Source organism: Panthera leo, chromosome C1 (genome assembly GCF_018350215.1).
Source record: "Panthera leo isolate Ple1 chromosome C1, P.leo_Ple1_pat1.1, whole genome shotgun sequence".
Taxonomy (NCBI): Eukaryota; Metazoa; Chordata; class Mammalia; order Carnivora; family Felidae; genus Panthera; species Panthera leo.
Window position 1 is genome coordinate 112,342,988 of NC_056686.1, and position 7,388 is coordinate 112,350,375.

Genomic DNA, 7,388 nt, shown 5'->3' on the forward strand with positions numbered 1-7,388 from the left:
CATGTAGAATTTATTTTCCTCGTTCAGAAAAGGAACTATTGAGCTAGCTCTATAATGTGTAAGTTTCTTTGTTTTTCTAAAATCACGTTTGCTTTTTTTTTTCCCTGTGATCTTAAGCAAAAATGAGCTGAAATGCTGAATGATACAATGTTATCAGTTTAATATATTTTAAGCCATCAAATTAAGTGATTTATTGAAAGGTTTAATATGCTGCTCAAAAATTTTTACTGTGTTGCCTTAAACAAAGTCACATCATGAAATCATTGGTTCTTCCTCTTTCCTTAAAAGCTCTAAGTCTCCTTGTATGTGAACCCATCTTGTGTATCGTGTTGCAAGATCCAGCCAAGTCTCAGTGCCTTCTTACCAGCCTCAAAAGCCCCTGGTGCCCATAGGACCCAGGTGAAATCACAAAGCTTATCTCTTCTATTGTAGGCTGCGCAGCCCATCAAACGGTAGGTATCAAACGACACGTGAAAGTAATTAGTGGGGATAAACTATATATGTCAGATGGAACATCACGTTAATCGTGAGCTAAGTAAGAAGTCATTCATTCATAAATATTAATTTCTTGGTCCTACGTAGAGTTCCAGATATTGAAGACTGAAGCAGACACACTCTTTGCTCTCCCAGAGTTTACATTTCAGTGAGGGAAGGATAAAATAACTGCAAATGTAAACAGGGTAACTTTTAGGGAATAAAGAAAGCCAGACAACAGTAAAACAGGGTGATTTCAGATAGATAATACGGAGAATTATTTTAGATGGGGGACTCTAAAAGGTTTCACTGTGTTGCTGAGCTGCCACTTACATGATAAAAGAAACGTTGAGCAGGTGAAGACAGGAGGCGGTCAAGTCTGTAGGGATTTGGGGCCGTGCAGGGCTGGGTAAGACATGCGACTTTCATCCTAAATCCAAAGAGAAGTCTTCTGAGAGTTTACAGCTGAAGTGATATGATCTAAGCACCGTCTTTAAACACAGCATTTCCTGCCTCACAGTCCATGGAAGTCTGTTTTCCCACTGCAAAATTCTCTTCCGTTCCAGGGGGCAGGGGGAGGTGGTTTGCCATCCTTTCCATATCTAAGAATCCTATTTCCTGACCAGAAATCTCATCGCCACACTAAGAGTCCTTCACTGATTTACCCCCAATCATGATGTTGAGCAAATTATTAAATAAGAGTGACTCTTCTGAAGATTTTTGAGGGAAACCGAAGAAAAACAATTACATCACAGCAGGTGTGGGAAACATCCACTTAATGGGTCACCGCCATGCCAACACCAGTATATTCTCTCATTCCATCTTGCCTCACATTCCTCTATTCTGTGAGATTTTCCTTTTTAACCACACTTCTTCCTCCATCTCCAAAGACTGAAATAGTGGCTCCAAATTCTCTTCTTTTACATCATGTAGCATCCCAGCATTACCTAATGTATTCCCTCTCTCCCAATTAGATACACAAACTTCTGATGATTAATCATCTGAGGGACACTTTTTATTAACCTGACTCATCATCATTAGAAGGAAGTTTTTTTTTTTCTACAAAGAAAGTTAATTGAGAAGTTTGACTTTGTACAGGAAGTTTCTGAGCCAAGTTATCTTGTGGCCTTTTATTTGAAAGAACTTAGTTGAGGCCACAGCATGACTAGTTTGGTTTTTCATCCTTCTTTCTCTTTAGGGTCACCTGGAATAAAAAAACAACGATAAAAAACTGAGTGGGTGGATCTCTCAAAGTCAGCTGAATGTGATATTAGCATCATTAAACCTAGCTATTTTGCTAACACATTCTGCTTTGCCCCAGATAACAGACCCACTCTCCCCAACTTTACCTAGAGGCCATGCTGTTCTTCATTTTATCCTAGTATTAGTGGATAGACAAGCAAGAACTACATTCAAATTATGCTCTTAAAAACAATAACATGTATCCCAGTAGGATGTCGGGCTCAAATTTCACAGATTTTGGCTTTAACTAATTGACATTTTCTTTGGTAACAAGTAAAGAAACAGAAAAACACCTTTGGGGGCATTTTTAGTGGAATGATAGTAATATATTTCCTTCGAATCCAACAGACCAAGGGAAGTGATACCCATTTTGTTCTTCAATAAATTATTTAATTCTTTAACTGGACACCGGGTAATTAGAAATACGTGTAACTAGAGAAACTTACCATTTTCACAATGTTTTATTATCTGAAGATGACACTTCCACTCAAATATGAGAAGTGAGCTCTACCTTTCATGTGGATGGCACATCATTCCACACCTTAGGTGGACATGGAGAAAGTTTTCCATTTCCTGCAGCCTCCATGTGCCTTCCTTCTTCTCCTGCACCTCCTCAGTTTATTGGCCACAGGTTTCTAGGCCCAGAATAGTTTGTTTCATCTAGTTTTCTCTTCCATATTTACAGGAAGTAAATATTTCCAAAGACACGAGTTCTCCAGAAAAAGCAACAATTATTTTCATTTTGTAGAATATTGCATAGCGTTCTCTGGAGTACCATAAATGAATGTAGAAACAGTTGATACTTCAGGACATATTGGTGGATAAGAGAAGAACCTGATGTATTCTTGAAACATCAGTAAATGACACATAGGGCCCTAGACTTCATTCTTATTGACTTCTTGTGCTTACAAGGAAAACACCAAAATTACTGCATTACTGTAAAATAATATTTGAGGGGCACTGGGTGGCTCAGTTGGTTAAGTGCCTGCTTTGGCTCAGGTCATGATCTCACAGTTCGTGAGTCTGAGCCCTGGGTTGGGCTCTAAGCTTGGAGCCTGTTTTCAGATTTTTTTTGTCTCTCTCTTTCTCTGCTCCTCCCCTGCTCATTCCCTCTCTCTCTCTCCCTCTCTCTCTCTCTCTCAAAAATAAATATTAAAGAACAATATTTGAATATTCATTTTTTATAAATGTTTGTTTATTTTGAGAGAGAAAGAGAGAGTGGGGGAGGGGGAGAGAGAAGAAGAGAGAGACTCCCAAGTAGGCTCTGTGATGTCAGCACAGAACTAGATGTGGGGCTTTATCCCACAAACTGTGAGATCATGACCTGAGCTGAAATTGGAGTCAAAGAAAAGAGACTCAACTGACTGAGCCACCTAAATACCCCTTAAATATTCATTTTTATATTAATCTGATGTTAGTACACACCCAAAATTTAAACTCTAAAGAACTAAGAGTAATTAATTTTGTAGCTTGGATTCCCAATTATTCATTATTTAAAAACTAAAATATCAACCTTTAAAATTGTCCAGTCAAAATTGTGTGATTAGATAAGATGAACAAATAATAATTTACACAATATAATTAAGTATCTAGAGCAGGGTGTTTTGTTTTTTCATGTGTGTGTGTGTGCATGTGTGTGTGTGTGTGTGTGTGTGTGTGTGCGCGTGTGTGTGCTGTTGTATTCTCTTGCCTGAGCTCTCAGTGAAATAATAATAAAGGATGAGGAAAAGCATACAACAGGAACAAGAAATGAACCTTCAACAAATGAGAAATTCTCAGCTGTTGACAGAATAATCATTCAGGTGGAAGAAGTCAGCACAGAATAAAGGCCAGAGGGCACTGCAGCAGAAGAGGCATCCATCTGTGAGGGACCCCAAGAGTTGCGTTTGGAAGGTCCCAGGGCAAGAACAAGAGGTAAACTTGAAAGTAGGGGGATGAATCGAAAAGCTGTCCATGCTAAATCTAGGACAGTATGTCTATACCACTCTCCCCATCTTCACCCTACCTTCTATAACAGGACACAATGAAGCATTAATGTCCACCGAGAACACAAGAAAATTAAATTGAAGCAAACAGACAAAAGCTGGTTATGTAAATGTATAAACTATCTAGGAAAACTGGAAAGAGTATAACTTGCAACCAAACATAGGGTTAGGTTGAAACCAGATGAGCTGCAAAATTGTAACCCTTTTTGAGCTTGGGAAGCTCTCCAAATTCATTTTCTTCATTAAAAGGCCAGCCCAAACAAGACCCTTCCATAATTTTTTTTCCCTTCCACCTTTTCCAGTGCCAGAAGCAAATTTCCCTGTCTTTTGGCCATACATCTACAGTTCTGGTCTATCCACTTTCACCTGTCTAGAGTTTGTTATGAAACTCTATATGTGACATACCCACTATGTACGATGTGAGGGTTCTCTTACATGGGGTACTTTTTTTCATTGGGAATTAATCCACTACTATGCATCTGTTGTGCTGTTCCTGTCACTGGGGTCATAGCAAGGGAGAATGCAAACCATGCCTTGTCTTGTAGAACTGCCAAGCCAGTCAGGGCATAACAAGTAAATATATGGATGTAATAAGTAACATTTGCTGAAATATTATGAAAATATGAACATAGAGCCTCAAAACTACCATTTTTGTCTCTGTGTTTTCCCTAAATTTCAAGCCCCCTGTACTAATGCTCTATAGGTCATTGTTTTTTCCTGGATATTTTGCCATCATCTTAAACACAGTGTGCCTCATCTGAATTTAGAAACATCTCCCAGCATATTCCTCCACTTTCAATTTTCCTGTTTCTATTGCCAGAAGTATTCTGGACTAGTGATATCGGGTTTTTGGCTTTGTTTTTGTTTTGTCTTTTACTCTGTATATTCTTTTTTTACCATTGTTTATTTAAAATGTTTGTTTATGTATTTATTTATTTTTGATGGTGGGGTAGGGCAGAGAGAGAGGGGAGGAGAGGGAGAATCTGAAGGAGGCTTCATGATGTAGGTGCAGAGCCTGGCATGGGGCTTGATCCCAGAAACTATGAGATCATGACCTGAGCACCGAAATCAAGAGTCAGAGTCTCAACCGACTAAGCCACCCAAGCACAACTACTCTCTATATTCTAACTGTAACCACAAGCAACAAAGCCCTTCCCAGCAACATCCTGTGTATTTTTTCCGTTTTTATTTCCACGGATGTCTTTCTGGTCAATGTTCTAACCACTTCAGCTCTTCCTCTGTTTTCTCCACTTCTGTTTAATCTGTGCAAACTCACCAACTCTGGTCTCAGTTTAAATTATTGCCTATGTTAAACACCTTTAACAAGTGTGGTGTCAATATGGTCTCCTGTAGTCAGTCACTCTCGTGTCAGAGAAGACTGTTGGAGACAGTCCTATCTCTGCAGAGTCCAAAAGGCTAATATGAACGAACAACCAGACATATGCTGACTTGTGGGGATCTGGGGAATGCTGTGTTTACTGGGGGGCGTAGCATTTCTGGGAAAAGAGTATATATCTGAATAGTCAGATGCCAATGATATTGCAGTTAAGGGTGATTTTGAGAAGAATGGGAGCAATTAACATTGGGCAGAGGCAGGGTTAGGTAAGGTTGAACAGGATATGTCCTGCTAAGGGGTGTGGCTTTTATTTTGCAGGCACAAGAAAGTCAAAGACATGTTTTTAGCAATGTAATCATGTGATTGGATTGGGAGCCTTAAAAAGAAAATCATATGGCAGCTCTCTGAGTACTTCAGTTCACACTGATTATTTGTTTTCTGCTGGATTATGAGCTTCTCAAGGATGAGGAATTGGTCATGTTCAATTCCTAACCTCCAGTGCGAACCAAAGTGCCTATGGCAGACACATACCTCATGTTAACTGACAATGAATTAGAAACTTTCTTCCAGCTTTTGTCATTTAATTATGTGTTTGTTTGTTTGTTTGTTTTGTTGGATACAGTTTACTTTATTGATGGTACATGATAAGGTAGGGCTCCCCAAGCCCCTCCCCTTCTTCAGGGGGTCTTGGATGGAAACTGGAGGTCAGGAGATTCTCAAGTGTGTTGGGTGATGAACGGGGGCAAGGACTCCCCAGCAGCTGAGGGCCTCTCTCTTCTTCTTCCTCTTGCTGGGGCTGGTGGTCCAGGGGGCTCTTACTCCTTGGAGGCCATGTGGACCATAAGGTCCACCACCTGGTTGCTGTAGCCAAATTCATTGTCATACCAGGAAATGAGCTTGACAAAGTGGTCATTGAGCGCAATGCCAGCCCCAGCGTTGAAGGTGGAAGAGTGGGTGTCACTGTTAAAGTCACAGGAGACAACCTGGTCCTCAGTGTAGCCCAGGATGCCCTTGAGGGGGCCCTCTGATGCCTGCTTCACCACCTTCTTGATGTCATCGTATTTGGCAGCTTTCTCCAGGCGGCAGGTCAGATCCACGATGGACACATTGGGGGTGGGGACTCGGAAGGCCATGCCAGTGAGCTTCCCATTCAGCTCAGGGATGACCTTGCCCACAGCCTTGGCAGCGCCAGTAGAAGCAGGGATGATGTTCTGGGCAGCCCCTCAGCCATCACCCCACAGCTTCCCAGAGGGGCCGTCCACGGTCTTCTGGGTGGTGGTGATGGCATGGACTGTGGTCATGAGTCCCTCCATGATGCCAAAGTGGTCATGGATGACCTTGGCCAGAGGGGCCAGGCAGTTGGTGGTGCAGGAGGCATTGCTGACAATCTTGAGAGAGTTGTCATACTTCTCGTGGTTCACACCCATCACAAACATGGGGGCATCAGCAGAAGGGGCAGAGATGATGACCCTCTTGGCCCCACCCTTCAAGTGAGCCCCAGCCTTCTCCATGGTGGTGAAGACCCCAGTAGACTCCACAACATACTCAGCACCAGCATCACCCCATTTGATGTTGGCGGGATCTTGCTCCTGGAAGATGGTGATGGGCTTTCCATTGATGACAAGTTTCCCGTTCTCAGCCTTGACTGTGCCGTGGAATTTGCCGTGGGTGGAATCGTACTGGAACATGTAGACCATGTAGTTGAGGTCAATGAAGGGGTCATTGATGGCGACAATGTCCACTTTGCCAGAGTTAAAAGCAGCCCTGGTGACCAGGCGCCCAATACGGCCAAATCCGTTGACTCCGACCTTCACCATCATGTCTCGGGGACGCGGCTGGCACTGCACCAGAAGATGCGGCTATCTGTCGAACGGGGAGGAGCAGAGAGCCTGTTTGTTTGTTTTTAATTTGAGTATAGTTGACACCCCGTGTTATGATAGTACTATTTACTTATGTTTTAAGGTTTAGTGTGCATGGTTGACTCAGTCAGTTGAGAGTCAGACTCTTGATTTCAGCTCAGGTCAGGATCCCAGGGTAGTGAGATCAAGCCCTGTGTCAGGCTCCATAATGAACATGGAGCCTGCTTAGGATTCTCTCTCTCTCTCTCTCTCTCTCTCTCAAATTAAAATAATAATAATAATAATAATAATAATAATTAAGTGTTAAGGTCATCACTGAACTACTCAACAGTAGAGAGATTCTCTCTCCAGCTGGACCAAAAAAAAAAAAACAAAAAAACTACCTTTTTAAAAAATAGCTATCATACCATGTTTATCATTAAATCAAACTATATTCATTGAGAGCCTTCTCCACACCAGAAACTGCTCTAGAAGCTGGAGGCATGGAGGAGG

At 41.8% G+C, this 7,388-nt stretch overlaps 1 pseudogene; it reads right to left on the reverse strand.

Moving 5' to 3' along the window:
- Positions 1-5,705: 5,705 nt before the first annotated feature.
- On the reverse strand, positions 5,706-6,912 carry LOC122228792 (annotated as a pseudogene).
- Positions 6,913-7,388: the final 476 nt, after the last annotated feature.